Source organism: Drosophila suzukii, chromosome 3 (genome assembly GCF_043229965.1).
Source record: "Drosophila suzukii chromosome 3, CBGP_Dsuzu_IsoJpt1.0, whole genome shotgun sequence".
In the NCBI taxonomy this organism is placed as follows: domain Eukaryota; kingdom Metazoa; phylum Arthropoda; class Insecta; order Diptera; family Drosophilidae; genus Drosophila; species Drosophila suzukii.
The window spans coordinates 80,077,383-80,093,722 of NC_092082.1; the positions used below are offsets into that span (position 1 = coordinate 80,077,383).

At 39.0% G+C, this 16,340-nt stretch overlaps 1 long non-coding RNA gene across 1 annotated transcript in view; it reads right to left on the reverse strand.

Annotated features, from left to right (window-relative positions):
- LOC139353123 (uncharacterized) overlaps positions 1-2,639 on the reverse strand; it is a 29,233-nt gene extending 26,594 nt beyond the window's left edge. The window contains exon 1 of the long non-coding RNA XR_011604280.1: positions 2,356-2,639. This is a non-coding gene — a long non-coding RNA (uncharacterized lncRNA). The remainder of the gene's footprint in view (positions 1-2,355) is intronic.
- Between the last annotated feature and the right edge of the window lie 13,701 nt (positions 2,640-16,340).

Here is a 16,340-nt window from a genome sequence, read left to right on the forward strand (position 1 = left end):
CGGTTCCTCAGTTTTCCTCAGTTTCAGTTTCCTGCCGGGGTCCAGTTTCAGTCCAGCTCTGGTTTATTTGAGTGTGCTTCGAGAGCTTCGTCATTCTTGAAAACTAATTTTATTTACAGGTGGAGCGTTGCTTTTTACTGCCCCCCTCCACATCCCCCCTTTTTTCCTCGGACAGGCACTCGATTTATATTGAATAAATGCAAAAGGCGTGTTAATTGACAGACCATGAAGAAGGAAAAATATTTTTGCACTTTTATCGTCCCCCTTCCCTCGGTTCTCCCCCGCCCATGGAACCCAAAAACAAGAACAACAACAACAATGGCTGGAGAGGAAAAGTAGTCGAAGCTTTCAAGCTGCCTTCGTGCTGAACTGCAAAATGACCAGCTAAATGAATGGGGTAGAAATAAAGTGGTAGAAAGGTGAACGGGGGAGGCGGTATAAAAAGCAGTTTGCATCGCTCGGTTTTGTACACTTTTGCCAGCTTTTTGCTGAATGAGTCTAATGATTTGGCTATTCAATTTGTAAACCAATCAAGAGGGACGGAAACTTGAAGTCCAGTAGAACTCACTCGATTTAAGGAGTTATAAAGAAGGAATTGAAGTTTATAATGCCAATGTTTCGAGTTCTGCGTTTCTGCAGGATTACAATCAATTGAACATTGGACTTGGTATTCAAAGATTTGTTTTACAAAAATATAATAAACATTTTTTAAAATCAAGATAACAATAGATTCTGTTCCACAGCACTAATAACACATAGTATCTACTATTTAAGTATTATAGAACTATTTAACTGGTACTTAAAATAACCATTTAATAATATTTTGGTTTAAATATATTTTAATAATATTGACCTGTTCACTTTGTACTTATTTCAGATATTTCCAATGATATCATCAGAGTATCCCATCTTCGTATGACAATGGATCGAGTTGCCTTATTATAAAAGTTCTTCAAGTTGGGAATAATGTGCAAGTTTTGGTAAGTACCCTTAAGTCGTTTTTGGCGCATTGAGAGCTGGCTGAATGAAAATGATGCAAGGCAATTATGGTAATTTGTTGCTGCTTCTACTTAACCTGTTCTATTTTATTTTGTTTTTATTATTAATAGCCGAGTAAAAACAGAGGGGGACGGCGCCTATAAATCTGACGGCCAGTGGCGTATATTTTATGACGCTTGGCTGGTTGCGTCTTCCCTGCGTTCGCCCCCTTAACGCCCCCTCATTTTCCCACTTTTCCAAGCTTTTCTCCAACGCCCGCTGGTCATTTTAAGTTGCGTGCGGCACTAAATCGTTCATATTTATCTATAATAAAGGCAATTTTGAGCCATTCCCCATAGCAGCCACCACCCTCTGAGAACCGTGCCACCGCCTCCGCAAACCTCCGTTTTCCTTACACAGAGGTACTGGCAGAAAAATCGATTAAACAAATCGAGTAAAGTGTTGCCAGTGCCTGCCAGGCACGCCATATAGCAGTATATGGTACATGGACATAACTACTCTGGTACACGGCAAAAAAAATTATTATAAATATAATCTATTTATTTCTAACTATCATATATATCTACTTAATGGTCAGAAAATGATTAACTTCCAAACAAATGCATAGTAAGAATATTAACAATTATTTAAAAACATTTAACAATCATAAAATCTTTTTTAATAGGTTGCATTAAATCTATCCTTTAAAGATAACCCAATTTATGTACAGAAAATAATTAATTTCTAAATAAATAAATATTTATAAACATTTTCATAATTCATTATCGAACATATATCATTCATAATCACATACATCTCTAATTAAAACATATCGAGTCTATCTGAGGCAGAACTCATAAATATTTCTGTCTGTGTATATACATGGCATCTAGGTGGGGACGGTTGGTCTATAATTATATGCCTGGCCCCCATTTCGCCGCCTCTGTTTGTTGGGGCCAACATGCGTTGCCTTGGCTACGCGTCGTCAATAAGCCAGGCTCACACACTCGCACACTTGTGGTAAGGATACAAACTTGCCCTTACGCACACACTCGCTCACTCACACTCACACATTCGCAGACAGGACACTGAGCATGAAATGCAAATAATATTTATTTATTTTTTCTGTCCACTTTGGCTTGAGGGAATAATTTAATACTGCATATGGAGCGTCACTTGTTTGTAATTGAGTTCACTATCGCTGGTTATGATTAATTATTTACTGGCCTCGCAGTAACCTTTAACCTTTATAATTGTTCAACTGTAAAGCTTATTGTTTGGTCCTTCTGTTTGCAATTTAAAGCTTTTATTGCAATTTCTTTGGGGGTTTCTTTAACTTGTTTTATTTTCCTCGTTTTTTTTTTTTTGGTTTCTCACCTCGCGTGTCCTTGCGGCGAGTCCTTGCGCAATTTGATCGCAAATATCAGGCAAAACCTTTGGGTATAACTTTTGATTTTGTAGATCTTTTGACCCAGCGACATCGTCCCACTGCGATCTTATGTCACCATTTTCGAGTACTTTCCACCCTCTTCTCTCTCTTAGTTCATTATCGGTATTTTGGTATTTTTCTCGGTACAAGGGTAAGTTTTTGGTATTCCTACTGGTTAGCTGCTGTTGCGACTGCTGCCATTTGCCACTGAGTCCAACTGCCAACTGGCGTGCCAGGACAATGCGTGTTTTGTTTTGGCCTCCCCCAGTTCGCGCTCGTATCCTAGCAATATGTGTTGGAGCTTTCGCATTCCTTTTGCGTGCCAGAGGTCCTTGGCTCGATAGGCTAAGCTGGCTAAGCCGCAGGGCTAACACATCCACATCCACATCTAGGTGTATCCACCTCCTGCAGAAAGGACTTCGTGGCTAGCCCTCGTTCCCAGAGAGAGAGAGAGAGAGAATTCGAGAGAATAGAGCACTCGGAAAGTCCCTTAGTGAAAAATGGAATCAGAGTTAGTTTAAGAAAAAAAATATTATATTTACATTTATTCGTCACTAATTTTTAATTCTTTCATTTTAATAATATCTTCCCTATTCTTAAATTTTTTACGTACTGTATTAGTTTTTATAGATTTATTATAGCAAGTTTATAGCAAAAATAATTTTGCAGATCCATATCTCAATATCATGTATGAAATTAAAATGCGTTTCTGAAATACTTTTCTTTCTGTGTAAATAACGCTTTTGCTGGTTGTTTGGGTAGTACCAACAAGAAATCGTTAGGCCGTTGCCAAGGCAGCCACCACCCACACTACACCGACTCCTTTGGGAAACTGAGGCTTACTTAATTTGTATAAAAATATCTCACTTCTCTAGGCCTAAGATTTCAATTAAAGCAGACGCTTCAAGTGCCCGCAATTGCGGTAATTAGAAGAGCAATCACAGTGACAGGACCTACGCATATCGATCTAATTGTGGGGCGGTGGTTGGGTTGGGTGGCTTGGGTGGTTGGCTTAGTTTCGGTGAAGTGGTGGGTGGGATGGCTTCATTGTTTCAGTGGTTCAGTTGGTTCAGGTCAGACTATGCAAATTTACTTGGCATACATCGCTTTGTCCCTGTCTATGTCGCTTTCCCTTCCGGCCTTGCTATTCCTCGTCCGCTTCAACCTCCTCCATCTCGTATAACCCCTATCATTTGGATTCCCCCGCTTTCTCTTGTGGCTACCCATCGGTTGGCATAAATAACAAGAGAAACCTGTTAATCGGGCTAATTGCATAAATTATAATGGATAATGGGCACGCACACTGTGGCAGCAAGGACATTTCAGCCAGGATGGCACCACAAAACAAACGTTTTTATTTAAACCCAAATAGGGGCTTTAAGTTAAGTTCTATAATATATCTAGAAATTTAAAATTCTTACTTATATCATTATAACTATAATCATTAATATTATTTCTTTTAAGATTCAAAATGGGTAATATGATTTTTAAAAATATTTTTCATCTGTTTTGAACACGATTTAAATTCGTGTGATAATATTTCTCCGTGCACTTTTCTCCACCCTCTTCTATAGGCTTTTCGCGATGTCAGCGGCAGACATCTCCAGCGGTGGGCCAACTTCAAAGTGAAAATCAATTTCTCTTTAAGCAATTTCCAATGGAATTGAATTTTCATTAGACAACAACACAGCAGGAAGAGCAGCGAAATGGGGGAGGGATTTGCCTGGTTGCCGGGAAACGGCAACTGGCGATTGAATTTCCATAAATCCCGCGCCGGGACCCCTTAACCCGTTTCTCCCATTTACTGACACTTAAAGGCTCTGCGAAACTTTTGTTTCCAGGCGGAGTTTTGGCCATGAAAGGAAAATAGCTTGACAACGGCGGAAAAAAAGGCAGGAGTTGGGGATTTTGATTGACGTCTGAGCCGCTTGTCATTTGCCACAACCTGATTTTCTGCCACTGACAGTTTTTTGACTATAATAAAAGCCAACTGCCTGCATAAATAAAATTTTTGGAAATTGACAAATCGAAGGGGGTTGAAATTTGTGGAGACTCCTGTGCGTCCTTTGCGACCACAAGTATGTCACAAATAATTTTAATTATTTAGAAAACTCAGCAGCATATACAATTTTGGGCCCAGCCAAGGATAACTATCCCCTGTGAGGACCTTTTGCTGGACAAAATCAAGCAGAGCTAACCAAATTTATTTTATGCCATTCAAAACTTTCTCTCAGGACTCGACTCATCACAATAAATCAAATCAAAAGCTTTCCAGAGGACACAAAGGGGACTGTTCGGGGCAGGGCTACCATTGTTCGGCTTGCCCTGTCTGCCACTCATCAATTTTTGAAAATTATTAAAAATTTAAATGGAATACCAAAATACTTGAAATGCACTCCACACAAAACCATGGAGAGCTGGCCATAACAAGGATATGGGACTATATCCGTCCTTCGGTGGATGGGTTGTTGTCGTTATTTGTGTGTCAGCCATGTCAAACATTTTCCCAACCCGCTCGATGCGATGCGTATGAAACTTTAATTTTAATTGTTCACCAAATGCGCCGGACAAAATATGTTCACATGCCATATACATATAAGGTAGTATAACATATATGCACATCTAGAGGATACTTGTTTTTCGAGTGGTATACCATTCAATAAATATATATATATATATATTTACAGCCGTCGAGAGAGGGAATCTTTTTTATATGACTGACGTTTTAATGGCCGAAATGAAAAGCCTTTGACCGCTGCTACAGAGATTTTCCAGCAATAAAAACACGCTGCTCAAATAAAAATTGAAGAACAATTGTGGGCCACCGAGTCACCTCCTTTGCGATGTAAAGCCCTTTTAATGACTTCCACTTTATTGACTTTCTTGCCGCAGCGGGAAGAAGCAGAAGGAGCAGCAAGGGCAAGGACCCAAAGTGTCCGTCATTAGCCGGCAATCCGACCGAAAAAAATCCATAATTATAATGCACCTTACATAACGCTTCATTAAGATAATGATAATGAATACGTGACCGCAGAGCGAGCGTTGGAGAGAGGGAGAAAGAACGACACTTCCTGCTAGGTAATGGCACGCATGAGGATATGCCGGTATGCATGTGCCTGTGTGTGTGTGTGCTTTTGTGGGATATGAACTGCTCATGTGTGCGTAGGGCTTGTGTGAGTGTGCTAGTGGACTCTGCATATCCTTCTCGTGTAAATGTAACCAGGCCCGAGGCCAGTCCACAAATGGCCAGCGGGCAAGTGGCATTAACCACTTACCGCCCCAAAGGCAGCGGTGCTGCGTGACAGACCTACACCGAGAGAAAATGTGCTATAGAACAAATATAATATGGTTATAAGTAAGATGATAATCTAAACTCTCTTCTAATCTGATCTCTTCTAATCTTATTTTGTAGGCATGTTAGAATACATTATTTTATTAGACAAACTAATTGGGATCCAATTACACAAGTTATGGAATCTAGAAGTGCAGATTTGGGGGCCCATTCTAAAAGTCATGGAAATTCGAAAAAATGGAACATGAAAACGGGTTAAAATTTAGACCCCCGCTAAAAGAAAATATTTAAATGTAGTTTATTAAATACAAATTCAAAGAGGTATCCCACGTCTTAATCGGGATCCAATTACTCAAGTTATGGAAAAGAGGTAGAAATTTTGGGTTCCATTCTGGAAGCCAGTGGAAATTCGAAAAAATGGAACATGAAAATGGGTCAAAATTTGGACCCCCGCTAAAAGAAAATATTTAAATGTAGTTTATAAGAGAATTCAAATACAAATTCATAGAGGTATCCCACGTCTTAATCGGGATCCAATTACTCAAGTTATGGAATCTAGAAGTGCAGATTTGGGGTCCCATTCTGAACGCCATTGGAAATTCGAAAAAATAGAACATGAAAATGGGTTAAAACTTGGACCCCCGCTAAAAGAAAATATTTAAATGCAGTTTATAAGAGAATTCAAATACAAATTCATAGAGGTATCCCACGTCTTAATCGGGATCCAATTACTCAAGTTATGGAAAAGAGGTAGAAATTTTGGGTTCCATTCTGGAAGCCAGTGGAAATTCGAAAAAATGGAACATGAAAATGGGTTAAAATTTGGACCCCCGCTTAAAGAAAATATTTTAATGCAGCTTATAAGAGAATTCAAATACAAATTCAGAGAGATATCCCACGTCTTAATTGGGATCCGATTACTCAAGTTATGGAATCTAGAAGTGTAGATTTGGGGTCCCATTATTAAAGACATTGGAAATTTTAAAAAATGGAACATGAAAATGGGTTAAAATTTGGACCCCCGCTAAAAGAAAATATTTAAATGCAGTTTATAAGAGAATTCAAATACAAATTCATAGAGGTATCCCACGTCTTAATCGGGATCCAATTACTCAAGTTATGGAATCTAGAAGTGCAGATTTGGGGTCCCATTATTAAAGACATTGGAAATTTGAAAAAATGGAACATGAAAATGGGTTAAAATTTGGACCCCCGCTAAAAGAAAATATTTAAATGCAGTTTATAAGAGAATTCAAATACAAATTCATAGAGGTATCCCACGTCTTAATCGGGATCCAATTACTCAAGTTATGGAATCTAGAAGTGCAGATTTGGGGTCCCATTCTGAACGCCATTGGAAATTCGAAAAAATAGAACATGAAAATGGGTTAAAACTTGGACCCCCGCTAAAAAAAAATATTTTAATGCAGTTTATAAGAGAATTCAAATACAAATTCAGAGAGATATCCCACGTCTTAATTGGGATCCGATTACTCAAGTTATGGAATCTAGAAGTGTAGATTTGGGGTCCCATTATTAAAGACTTGGAAATTTGAAAAAATGGAACATGAAAATGGGTTAAAATTTGGACCCCCGCTAAAAGAAAATATTTAAATGCAGTTTATAAGAGAATTCAAATACAAATTGATAGAGGTATCCCACGTCTAAATCGGGATTCAATTACTCAAGTTATGGAATGTAGAAGTGAAGATTTGGGGTCCCATTCTTGAAACCATTGGAAATTTGAAAAAATGGAACATGAAAATGGGTTAAAATTTTGACCCCCACTAAAAGAAAATATTTAAATGCAGTTTATTACCGAATTTTAAGACAAATTCATAGAGGTATCCCACGTCTTAATCGGGATCCAATTACTTAAGTTGTGGAATCTAGAAGTGAAGATTTATGGTCCCATTCTAAAAGTCATTGGAAGTTCGAAAAAATGAAACATGAAAGCGAGTTAAAATTTTAACCCCCGCTAAAAGAAAATATTTTGATTTAGTTTATTAAAGAATTCAAATACAAATTCATAGAGGTATCCCACGTCTTATTCGGGATCCAATTACTCAAGTTATGAAATCTTGAAGTATAGATTTGGGGTCCCATTCTTGAAACCATTGGAAATTTAAAAAAATGGAACATGAAAATGGGTTAAAATTTGGACCCCCACTAAAAGAAAATATTTAAATGCAGTTTATTACCGAATTTTAAGACGAATTCATAGAGCTATCCCACGTCTTAATCGGGATCCTATTACTCAAGTTATGGAATCTAGAAGTGCAAGTTTGGGGTCCCATTCTAAAAGTCATTGGAAGTTCAAAAAAATGGAACATGAAAGTGAGTTAAAATTTTGACTCCCGCTAAAAGAAAATATTTTGTTGTCGTTTACTAAATAATTCAAATACAAATTCATAGAGGTATCCCACGTCAAAATCGGGGTCCAATTACTTAAGTTATGGAATCTAGAAGTGAAGATTTGTGGTCCCATTCTAAAAGTCATTGGAAGTTCGAAAAAATGGAACATGAAAATGGGTTTAAATTTTGACCCCCGCTAAAAGTAAAAATCCCACTCAATTTCTCTCAGTGTTGCCAGAGCAGGCCAGCACATAGCAGAGAAGAGACAGAAAGTATAACATGCCAGTACCGGCCTCGTGCCGAGTTGTAAGTCCTTCGTCCTGCAGACGCGCGTCGCATGAAATGCGGTCGATAATTTACATAAAAAATAACAAACACAGACAACACACCGTAAATGAAATTGAAATAATATTTCATCAGGTAAAGGTCCGTGCGTGTACCCTGGAAAAGTCCTGAGGCGTCAAATGCCAGGGGGCTATCTCTCGCTTTTTGGATACCTTAATAAAGTATAGTCAAACATAACCAATTCGAAAGTTTTAATGGAAAAATTAAATTTAAAAACAAATATAAAGGTTTATTACCTTTTTTATAAGTTTTGAATAAGAATATTCATAAGTGATATTTTATTTTCAGATTGTTATTAGTTTAAAACTATTTTCCAACGATTTAGAAACGAATTTCTCCCCTAGTTTTTATTTCCTTTTTTAGTCAGCGCCAATAACGATGATGAAATACAACTCAATAATCGTTAAATGTCAGGGAAAAAGGAAAAGATAATGGCAGCTAGGCGTAATTGGGCGTGGTCAGTACATACAAAAACATGAGGAAATTGAGTTTGTGGCTCTACTTTAAGTTATTCAGTCATTGAACCCAAAAGACAGTCATCAATAAAAATCTACGGGGAGGGTTGCCAAAAACAAGGAGGGTAGGTTTTCAAACAGTTTACAGGATTTTTGGAAAAAGATGGGCACCATAATTAATTCACTTGCATGATAATCAAAATATCATTTGATTAATGTTTGGCCAACTCTTGTGCACAGCAAAAACACAGCAAAATATTGTTTTCATATTTAAAATTAGCCCAAAAAGGGGTTGCTGTGGCTTAGGGATGTGGGAAATGGAAAATGGGGTCCAAGCCCCTGCGAAATGAGTTTTATGTTAAGAGCTAATTTGGGTTAATGCCGTAAAATGTGGCGCAGTTAAACAAATGCCAAAAGAGTGTGGATGAGTGGGTTGCCTGGGAGGTGGGGGCGAAATCGGGGTGAAGAGCAAACTTTCTTCTTGCTCTCGTGCTAAGGCAGCTTTTTAACATGCTCCTCAAAGTATGCTACATAAAATTGCACAATATGCGCATAAGCCACAGGAATTGCGAGCTGGTGTGAGTGTGAGTGAGTGTGTGTGTGCGGCATGTGTGTATGGGTGTTCATTAGTGTTCGTCTGAGTGTGTCTGCAAGAACTGTAGCATACTTCTGTGCGTTTGCCTTGCCAAAAAGATTTCATTATGTATGGGCAAGTGTGTGCATGTGTGCGCACACGTGGGTGAGCGTGTGTATGTGTCTTTTCCCCTCTACCTCTCTTCCCGTTTCTCCCCTTCAATTCCTCTTCCTGCTCTCCTTCATCTGATTTTACTGCTGCTGCCGTGGCCGCCCGAGGCTTTCATTTTAAATTAGTCAAAATGTCAACTTGACACAGATTTTTGGGGCCCGGCAGCAATGAAAAGCGGTTTGCGGCTAAGACGGAAAATAAGGAAAAGTTGCCTTAAAGTCCGCATCTTTGAGTCTTCCAATTAACTTCTCGCTCATAAATCGCTCTCGGCGGCACTAAATGCACTTGTTTGGGTCACCACACTCCAAATAAATGGGTTTTTGAAATCAAAAGTTGACTTGCTATTGACCCTTGCAACCTAATGAAGTTAATTATGGAGTTTAAATATTTATTACAAAGCAAGTTATATTATATAATAGCTTAAGTACCAATATAATCTTAAGGACCCTACAAAATTCAGAATCGTGATATGAACTTGGATTGACTAAGTTCCCAAAACCACAACATTTTTAATTAAATTTAAGAAATATATTATAAAATGTGGCTTCTGCAGAAGAGTACATATTTTGAATAATATTGAACTTTGAACACTTTGTAAATCAAGAGTCCGATTTACAAAGTGAATAGCTGTCTTTGGAAGCTGAAGCCTAAGAAATGTAGAATTAGGATATTAACTTTTTAATTTAATTTAAAAAATTGTAATACCAGGAGATGTACATATTTTGTATAATATTTTAAGGACTCTTGATTAACAAAGTGAACAACTGTCTTTACAAGCTGAAGACAATGCAAACGAAATCCTGAAATTCCCCTGTAACCTTTTAAGTTTTTGGGCCATACTCTTGACTCCTTGAATGTTTAAAGCCCTCTCTAAACGTTCACCTGGGCACGCTGATTCGACCCCCCTTTCAGCTCCTCAGACAAATATTGACAAAACATTTGCCTTGCTCCTGCAGATTCCCATTGCGACTTCCTTCGCTGCTCCTCCCCTTGCTTATCTTAAATTACAAATCAGTCAATATCAAATTGAATGCAAACAGAGACAGAAAGGCAGGTACTGCCGAAAAGCGAGCAAAACTGCAGCTGGGGAGCAATTGGCATGCACTTGAGCTGGAAATCAGTTTCGAGTTTGGATTTTCTTGTCCTTTCCTGGCTGTCCTTTGAGTTTCCCCGGTGCTGTTGAAATTTGAATTTCCCTTTGCGTAAAAATGTGAGCAACTATTTAGGGGAAGCGCCTGGATGGGATGAGGATTGGCTTTAAGCCTTGGAAGTCATCATCATCATCATTTGCATGTCTAGGGAATTAGTCCAATTTAAAACTCCTTGCGGAAACCTGACAGCTGTCAATGTAATTACAACTGGTCAACGCTGGCGGGTTTTTCAAGACCCCCTACAAAGACATCTGTTCATATGTGATGGGCTCTAAACTTTCCCACTGACACATTAAAAATTAAGCCAAATGGGACAATTAGCAGGGAAATTTTTCATATGGGGAGGGCCTGGGAAAGTTAGCAGAAGTTTGGGACCCAAAACAGCCACGCCCCCCGGCCAGTAAGCTGCCAATCAGCCGTCAAGCAGTCAGTCAGTCAATCAATTTTCCATGTATATATACGTATACAAAGACAACTTTTTGTTTATTTATATATACATATATCTTTCCCGGGCTGTAATTTCATAAATATTTCATGCGTGCTTGGGCTCGTGCTAAAGTATATAAGATATGATACAAATACATATAGACAGGAGCAGCCGTAAGTGACAATTATCCTTGTCTCTGGTCCCTCCCCTCCCACTCACCTCGGGCGCATTTCCTTTGCCTGCAGCGGCTCGGAAAATTTACTTGGACTTTGCTCGCCCGTCTTCTTGGCCAGGTTAACATTAAGTGTAATTTTTTGTTAGTGGCAAACATTTCATGAATTAAAAATGAGCACAGCTCGGAAAACGGAAAATGAGGGTTGGGAAAAGTGCGTGGCGCCGTTGGCAGTTAGTCATCTGAAGTTTTTCCGGCCGCCGAAAAAATGAAATGTTCTACTACGTCATTGTCACACGTCTACATAAGGCTGAAGGACACAAAAGGTGGGCGGCGGACGAGGGGGCGTGTCATCTAATGTAATGAAGCGTGCAGAAAATGGTGGGTGTTCGGGGGGTCAAAGGTAGCTCGGCTTTTCCGCTTATTACCAAAGCGGCAGAAATTTCGTATGCCAGCCAGGGTTTTTTTTGTTCTATTTTTTTCCCCACTCGCATATGATATATTTGTGCGGATGTCATGAGGCGTTTTGAGGTGGCTGAAGCGTAAGCTATTTAAATGATTGCTCTGGGCCAAAACACACACACGAGAAACAGCTCAGCCTAATTGCATTTGTTGTGTTCTAGAGAGAACGCTACATGAATTTTGATTAATTTATGGAGCCAGCGATTAAGCTAGATTGTCCACCTGTAGGTACAAACTCCCAACCTCCCTCAACTCCCTTTTTGCAGCCCAGCTGATGACATCACCTGCTTGCCAATCGACCTGCGTGAGCCCTCAGAAATGCCATAAACCATGCACCCAAGTTTTGAGCTACACAGAATGTAAACGACTTCGTGAATACCGCTTAAAATCGCCCTATCCTCGATTTCACTACCCCACCACTCTATTCTGCAAGAACTTTAACTAAGTAAAGCACAAAAATAACATAAAAAATTCGCTCACGCAACAAAACGAGAGAATCTGCACAAAAAGAAAAAACAATTTGCATGAAATGTCGACACGACTACGTGGAAAATTACCTTCACCCACTTTGGTGGATAGTTCCGCTGGCGTTACGTTGGCTAAAAAAACCTTGCACTGGCTACTTTAACTTTGGCCAAAAGAAAAGCAGGCAAGATTACTTTAAATCGTGAATTTTTATTGGCAACAGCATAAAAAGCTTGCCCGACTTGCTGTTAAAGTTATAAAACTTTTACGGAAAAATCTTAGGACCCCGACTTAAGAAAATAACTTATAAATATATAAACAATATATTTTAAAGTTGTTTTAGATCAAGTGTATCCCAGATGTCTCAAAAATCTATTGTATTTTATTAAACTTATAAACTCATTTTAAAGGTGTCAAAAAGTATGCAATGAATAACATTTTATTGAAGAGATTTCGAAACGCCTTGAGATTTTGTGTGTTGTCTTTGATCTTTAAAACCTTCCAACTATGACGTCAACGTCTTACTCTTTTAATTTACACCTCCTTTCGTAAAAGGCAACTTTAAGGAACCTATTTATTACATAGTTGACTGAGGAGTAGCTTAGTGTAATTATGATATCCAAGGCTGCTTGGAGAGTTTCCTTTCATTTTCCTAGCACTACTTTGTTGCCGCTGCCGTCCAGCATTTCCCGAAGCTCATTTTTGCACTCATTAGGGGATGGCAGCACCAGGAACTGGCCAGCAGAAATGGCCAAGACCGAAAGTGCGGGGAAAATGGCGCGGGAAAAGGCGAAAAGCCAGCAGATGCTGCTGGCCGCTGGCTGATGGAGAGAGAGAGCTCTGGATGCAGGAGATGAATTTTTGATGCCCCAAAGTGAGGCAGCTGCAGCGAGAGCGGCCTTAAAGTGGCCACCGCTCTAATGGCCAAAAGGTGAGCCAACTCCGGCCAGCTGGAGAATTTTTTAATCGCTTCGTTATACCGCCGTGGGGTGCAATTCTTGCAAGGCCAAAAACAAACGATTGCCAGCCGAGGTAATTGAAAATTAAATTTAATTTTATGGCCAAAGTTAAACATTTGCTCAGTCGCGCAAACACGCATACGCACTCCTTTCTGGCCTCGTCATCGTAGGTGTCCTGGCCTGTGTATCCTTAGTCCTTCGTCCCTTTTGCACCGTGTGAACCGGCACAATTGTTGCGGATTTTCGCAAGCGATAATCATAAAAATGAAAATTTTAATAGCGCGCGTGGCGACGTCGACGAATTTCCCCCCTGGCTTTCCCTCCGAATCTTGCGTGAGTGTTGGTTGATTTTTCTAGCTGTTCACCCGCACACACGCACACATGGCCGCCTATTGATTTTGTTGTTTGGGTGTGTGTTTGCGTATGTTTGTGGCATGCTCTTAGGGGCTGCAGCAACAAATTTCACTTCGACAGGCTCATTACGGTTTAGCGCCATTCCGGAGTCGGGCTGAGCGCGAATCCCCTCCAGAGCCATTGGAGCATAAAATGTTGGGGCCTCATCGGTTTTATTTTAGGCTGTTTTATGGATTACCTATGAGCGCGCCCACAGGCTTTAACCAAAAAGTTTATGATTGCTTTTAGGATACGGGGTGGGTAAATAGGAATCTATCTGGAGTACTCCAAAACTTTATCTTCGAAATGGAACTTGCAATTAAAAGATCCATTCTGGGTTAAAAATGGTAATGTCTTAGAACAAATGTTATAGAAGTATTTAACTATTTTTATTTTGTCCTTGCGTTTTAGAATATCTACTATTTAGAAAACTTCACCATCTAATATGATAAAAACTATAGCAAAACAGAAGAAGGAGGAACAAGCACCAAATAATGAAATTATGAGTACCCAAAATTTTTTTGGTGACCCTTCCTTTATAAACAAATTACATTTTCCTTCAGCTAATTAATTTGGTTTAATTAAAACTTACCTATTAATGTTATATTTTCTGCTGCTTTTTCTGGAATTAAATTAAGTCTTCTCGTCATATGAAATTGGTCCGCTTGATAAAGTAAGTAACTTTTTTTCGTAGCTGTCTCAAACACGCAGTCTAATTAATTGATAAGTTTTCTAGTCGTGATGATTTTTTACTTTTGCTATTTATTTGGTGAGGCTTCCTCAAAGATATGTGGCGATATTTGTGTATATATCCTTTTCTTAGTATTTAGTTGACAACTAATGTAAAATTTCTAACAAAAATTGCTTTTGTCGATAGCATATATTTTTGTAAATTTAATACATTAGATTTATTCTACGCATTTACTCTTTGCAAGAGCTTTGATATGTATGCGATAATTTGCACAATTTTCTTTAGACTAGTTCATTTGGTTTTGTTTTATTTTTTGGATAAGATAAAATAGCTTGATTAAGGTGTCAGCAAGCTTTTTAGGCGTATTACATGATATGTTTACGTTTTCTTTGGTAAAATTCCTTAAGATTTACATTTCTTTCCAATTCTTTTTCTTAGTTTTATTTGCAGATATATTTTGTGATTTCTTTAAAGCGCTTTTACATGATATGTACGGCCCTATTTTGTTAATATAATATCTTTATTTTTGGTAATTACTGGAATTAATTGGCTGTTTTTCTTAGCTTATATTTATTTATTTGGAATTTTTCTCGAAAGACTTAATTTATGATATGTGTTGATTTGAGTCTTTCTTTTTAATTTAAATTACATTTCTTAAATATATATTTATTTTATTTAATTGGGCATAGCATTTTTTGTTTTTCAGATTTCTTTGTGGAACCCAAGTTTTGTTTATAAGTTTTCCGTCCACAGTGGGCTACAAAATAGCGTAGGTGTCTCTTTGACTTTCTCTCTGGCTCTCTTCTTAGGGTTGGCGCTCTTTCGCAGTAATGGCTGCTTTCTCTTACTCCTTGAGCCCCCTTTCTCCAACTCCGCGACCTTCTCCTCGCTTTCTTCCCCTCGTTCTCCTCCACCACGCTCCTTCTCCACCCACTTTTCTCTTTGCTTTTACAGGCGGCAACGGCAGCGGCAAGTTCTCTATGTATTCCTTTTTTTTCTGCTGGCTGTTGTATTTTAGTAACTTTTTCCGATTCCTCTTTGGGCCCGCATTCGCTTTCACCGAGAAAAAAACCGTAGGCGCACAAACAACAACAAATCGAACTCGTAATTATTTATTTAAGTCAATTAAGTTTTCATGTCGTGGAATTTGGGAAATTTTTGCTGATTATCTCTGGCGGAGATTGGTTAATCCGTATATCCTGGAAGATATGTACATATATCTCCTTGGCCGCTGCCGTTGGGCGCCCACACCCGTAAAAATAGCAAAGCAATGGAAATTATACAATCACTTGCTGGCTTTTCGAAACAATGAATTTTTTGTGGCACTCGCGTTCGAGGTATTTCCCGATTTGGCCTATCGGAACTATCTGGCTTCGCCCTGCGGAATGCAGCGGTTTTTTAATTGCACAATTCGGATATGTCCTTTCTGAGGGGTCTTTCACTATATATATATATTATATCTCTGGCCTGTGTTCGCTGCGTGTGGCTGAGTCGGAGTGTTTTCGTTTACTCAGGAGCCAGCGCAGGATGCGTGCGATGCCAGGCCATGAATTTTTCATCATCGGGCATCCTTATTAGAGATTTTCGCCCCATCTCGTCGAGATTGCTGCGCAGAGCCAAAAAGCATCCAAAAGAGCGAAGGCGAGAGAGTAGCAAAGGATATCTTGAGAGAGCGCCCACACACATTTGTTGTTAAGGGCTGATTGTGGGTGGTGCATATCCTTAGAGCAAGCCCCCCGCCTTCCTTACAAGTAACACCCAATTTTCTTCGGCACTTGCATTTCCTTCAAGGCCCATCATAATCTCATTCAGGTATTTTTCCTACATTTTTTCCATACATTTTCGGGGGTTGTTTGGCTATCATGTGTGTTTGGAGGTCCGTGTGATACGGAAAGGGCGGCTTTTTGGGGGTGGCTTTATCTTTACCTGTTTGTTTTTCGCTCTCCTCGTACACACAGCTTTTCCGTTGTCATGTCACTTTGACATTTCCGCCAAGAGAGCTGGAGAAAGTTGAAGAATGA